A 5164-nucleotide genomic window follows, 5' to 3' on the forward strand; every position below is an offset into this window, starting at 1 on the left:
TTTGTCATTTTTATTTATAGAAAAGCAGATCTTCTATTTCTGGCTTAGCATATCTTTAGCATCCCGTGTTCACTTTAATCTTCCTTTGTCTGTTAATCTTTACCATTGATCATGCACATTCTTCAAGCTGCTTTTTGTAGACTTGTCAATCCAGCTGTTGGATTTTTGTTGATTGTTTATCTTGGATATTGAACTGATATGCAACCTTGTACTTGAGATTGTACATCGAGATCTCCAATTTAGGTCTATAGAACACTTGACATCTCGATAAGTATATTGGCTTATCGAGATCTCTAGTACTCTATATTTAGTTTGGCTTGTAGAGGTCTTTAGTTCTCTATAAGAGAATTTTGGCTTGTCGAGATCTCTAGTCTTCACATCTTCACTTTGACTTATCGATAACTCTTAGTTCTCTAGTGGCTTCTTGACTTGTCAACTTCTCAGAGTTCTCTAGTCAAATTAACTTGTCAAAATCTCAGAGTCCTCTAGTGAATTTTAACTTGTCGATATCTCTGAATTCTCTAGTGAATTTTGACTTATCGATATCTCTGAGTTCTCTAGTGGAACTTAACTTATCGATAACTCAGAGTTCTCTAATGAATGTAGACTTGTCGATAACTCTGAGTTCTCTAGTGAAGAAATGACTTGTCGATTTCTCCAATCTTCATGTCTTCAATTTGGCTTGTCGATATCTTTCTGAGTTCTCTAGTAGCTTTCCTGACTTCTCGATAAGCCATTCTGGAGTTCTCGAATGACTTCTCTATAACATTAAACCTGTGACTTATAGAGATCTTGACTTAGAGTATTTTTCTCTAAACAGATTTATTCAACTCCAAGCTTCTTCAAAATTCTTCTGAGGCATGATCTTCTTGATCTTCTTCCAGATAGAATCCTTAGGCTTGATACTGTTTCAGGAAAAAGACTCAAGTCTGCTCCTTTACATTTTTACAGACTTTAAGTGTTACAAGTACAAAATACAGACTAAGATAACAACACAACTTACTTATAGTTGGCCCTAAGCTTAGCTGATTACTACAAATAACAGTTCATTAATCTCCTCCTTAGATCAGATGTCCATTTGTCTTGCTTCATACTTTGATCAGGGACACTAATGATATTGTTATCTCTAGTGATCTTTGGCATCATCACTTATATTTTACAAATTGTTCACCTACATCTACATCTCTGTCTACAGCTACAAAGTTGGATGGAGATAAAAGGGCAAAAGTTTAGATATTTCAAGTTATAGAGGAATGATTGGATCTTTGTTGTACTTAACTACAAGTAGACCAGACATCATGTTTGCAACATGTCTGTGTGCAAGATTTCAAGCAAATCCAAAATAATCACATTTGATGGCTGTGAAGAGAATTTTCAGATATCTAAGGGGGACTCCAAACTTGAAATTATGGTATCCTAAGGGAACAGGTTTAAAAGATGTTGGTTACACAGATGCATATTTTGCTGGATGCAGGGTTGACAGAAAGAGTACCAGTGGAAGCTGTCAATTTCTAGGACAAAGACTTGTCTCCTGTATAGCAAGAAGCAACAATCTGTGTCAACTTCTACAATAGAGGCTGAATTCATAGCTACAGTAAGTTGTTGTGCTCAAGTGCTTTGGATTAGAAATCAACTATTCGATTATGGTCTATCATGTGTGATAACACTAGTGATATATCCATTGTGGCAAATCCATTTAATCACTCTAGGACAAAGCACATTGATGTAGGGTAGCATTTTATTAGAGAACATGGTGCAAATGGTACCATTGAGCTAATTTTTGTTCCAACAGAAAAACAATTAGCTGATATTTTTACTAAACCTTTGAATGAAGTAACTTTCATCGGGCTTGTTGGTTTTAAACTCTTCATCCTAAAGGCAGGAACTCGGCTAAATATTTTGCAGCAGATTAATATATAGTGAATCAAAATTAATTTGATTTAATTGGAAATTAACTAGAATATGAGTTATAAATATTTCAGAAATCTCTGTATATTTTTTTTTCAAAATTCAAAAATGTAGCTTGGAATTTTTCAATTCTAAGAAAACTGTCTAAATGTGGATTTGCATTTTAAATATGTAAAATTAGCACAAGGCAGAATAAAAAAAATAAAAGTATTTAGAGAACTAAGTTCTCGATAAGTCTAATTGACTACTCGACAAGCCATTTTAGGACTTCTCGAATAAGTTCTCGATAAGTCATTTTTTTGACTTCTCAAAGGACTTCTCGACAAGCTTTATTATGACTTATCGACAAGTCATTGTAGAGTTCTCTACGAGTATAATTTTAGATTTATCAATAAACTCAGAACTGAGATAATTTAATTTAATAAATTATTTTGGTAAAATACTTTTGACAAAATCATTCTGATTTTATTTTGATTTATTCAAATAAAATTGGTAACAATTGAGTACATTTAAAGACAAACTGGGTTTTTATTTGATATCTTGATAAGTCATTTTCTAATTCTCGATAAAAGCCAGGAAAATGACATATCGATATGTATCAATTTTCTCATTATGACTTCTCGATAAGCAAATTCCAAACGTTTATTTTGAGTTCTCGATAAGTCATTTACCTTTTACCAGAAATACCTAGACATCTCGACATATGTTGAGTGACATTTATGACACTTTATTACACTTCGTAAAGCTTTGGATTGATGCGTTTGTACTCAAGTTGTTAAGTATTTTAACGTATTTTCGAGTATTTTTGCATTTCAGGCATTATCTAGGTAATCAGGTGAATTAGCACTTTTTTGGTGCTAATTTGGTGTCAAGGTTGTGTTGGAATAAAAGCTCGTGGAAAGCCGGCTCAAATCTACAAGAAAAATTAAGAAGTCAAGTTCTGGCCGGTGATCAAGCGCGCGGCTGCGCCCGAAGTTCAGAAAGCTAGCGCGCCCACGCTGATCAAGCGCGCGCCCGCGCCAGGTTGGGATGCAGAATTCTGATTCTATTCTAATTTGAATTAAAAGACTTCTCTGCTGATTAGGATTGCTATATAAACAACTCTAGGTCGTTTTTAATAAGATATCAAGCTAGAGACATATCAAGGAGAGCCATAAGAAGACCGTATTAGCACGATTCAATGAAGACGAAGAAGATCTTATTTTTACTTGTGAATCTTTGTTTTAAGTTGTAACTTGGATGCTAGTTTTCTTATTTGTGGACCTTAATCTTGTTTTGTACTTGGTTTTATTTATTCATTATAAAGACTACGTTTGTTATACCATGCTTTCATCGGAACCCACATTGATGATGAGTCCGATTATGGGCTAATCACTATCTTGGGGTCCTAACGGATTTATTTATGGATATCTTTAGTTAATTTGTTAGATTCCTTAGTATGTGGTTATTGTATGATAACCTAGTATTGGTTGTGCATATTCGTCTTCTGAGCGTCGCGAACTTATAAGATAGTGTGTTAATTTTTAATGAAGCGAAAGTGAACTTATGGATTTAGAACTTGCCATGCTAGCATAGGTTCATGTATTCGTTATGCATGATTCGAAGGTAATTTTAACCATCTTACTTGCCCTATGTAATCAAGATAGATAACTTGTGCTTAAACCGTTATGTTGTCAAATTCTATTGACATATAGTGTCTCAATATATTTGGTGTCTATTCAGCTTCTATCTCTTTTGTGGATGTCTGGTAGTATGGTACTCATGCAAAGGAAGTTGGCATTTATCAGTTTCGTGTTATCTGATTAGTGTCATCACCATTACATGCTAAGGTTGAGAATAATAAGGTTATTGAATGAAGTATTTAATGAAGTTAGAATCCCATGTTTGTCATATATATTAATTCAATCAATCTTTATTCTCTTAGTTATAATCGTTAGTTTAATTCTTACTTATAAACAACCTCAATTTGTTATCGTCTTAGCATTGAATAATAACAATACATTGTTTCTTAAGTGCGTAAATTAATTAGTTAACCAAGCCAGTCTCTATGGGAACAAACTAGAAAAAGATTCTATACTACTTGCGAACTTGTATACTTGCGTGTATTATTAGCACATGTTTAGTGACTAACAAGTTTTTTGGCGCCACTGCCGGGGACTGCAATGTTAATTTATAGTTTATGTGCTTTCCATCAGTGGTCGTTAAAGTTCATTGACTCGGACATTGTTACTAATTTGTTTCCTTGTCTTATTTCAGGTACTCTAGCGAGGATGTATGCATACGCATTCGCGTACTAGTAAGAGAACTCTAGATAAAGCCAAGGAAAAACTTGTGGTTATTCGAAGGGAATTTTTTGAGGAAGAAAAGAAGGTAGAAGAAGAAAAGAAAGTCGAGGAACCAGCTTTAGTAGAGATGGGTGATCAAGCAGAAAACCCTAAGGCTTTGATGGACTATTCTCAGCCTAAGATTAATGACATTCGATCAGGCATCATCAGGCCAGCCATCAGGGCTAACACTTTTGAGATCAAGTCAAGCACGATTAAGATGATACAAAACTCAATTTAGTTTGGGGGTTCTCCTACTGAAGACCCCAATATGCACATCAGGGATTTCATCGAGATCCGCCACACGTTCAAGTTCAATGATGTGACTGAAGATGCTATCAAGTTGTGACTCTTCCCTTTCTCTCTGAGGGACAAAGCTAAGTGCTGGTTACATTTTCTACCAGCAGGGGCTATCACCACTTGGGAAGATCTTGCTCAAAAGTTTCTCACTAAATTCTTCGCTATGGCGAAGGTTGTTGCAATCAGGAATGCTCTTACTCAGTTTGCTCAGCAAACTGGAAAATCTCTGTGTGAGGTTTGGGATCGATATAAGGAGATGCTAAGGAAGTTCCCACACCATGGCATGCCTGATTGGATGATTATTAACTATTTCTACAATGGATTGGGTGCTATTTCTAGACCCATGCTTGATGCAGCATCAGGAGGAGCCTTGTGGGCTAAGAGCTACGATGAAGCTTATTAATTAATTGAACTGATGGCTGCTAATGAATACCAGAATCTTTCCCAAAGACTGACTCAGGGAAAAGTAGCAGGAATTCTAGAGTTGGATACAGCAACTGCTATAGCTGCCCAACTTAAGGCTTTGATGATGAAGGTGGACACTTTGGCTAATTATGGGGTTAATCAAATCACTAGTGTCTGTGAGCTTTGCGCTGGTGCCCATGAGACTGATCAGTGCGCAATTTCTAGTG

General features: G+C 35.5%; 1 non-coding gene across 1 annotated transcript; it reads right to left on the bottom strand.

The window, feature by feature from the left end:
• Positions 1-4710: 4710 nt before the first annotated feature.
• LOC141682933 (small nucleolar RNA R71) lies at positions 4711-4817 on the bottom strand. Its single transcript, XR_012560012.1, has one exon. It is a non-coding gene; the product is annotated as a small nucleolar RNA R71 (small nucleolar RNA).
• Between the last annotated feature and the right edge of the window lie 347 nt (positions 4818-5164).

This window comes from Apium graveolens, chromosome 1 (genome assembly GCF_009905375.1).
Source record: "Apium graveolens cultivar Ventura chromosome 1, ASM990537v1, whole genome shotgun sequence".
Classification (NCBI taxonomy): domain Eukaryota; kingdom Viridiplantae; phylum Streptophyta; class Magnoliopsida; order Apiales; family Apiaceae; genus Apium; species Apium graveolens.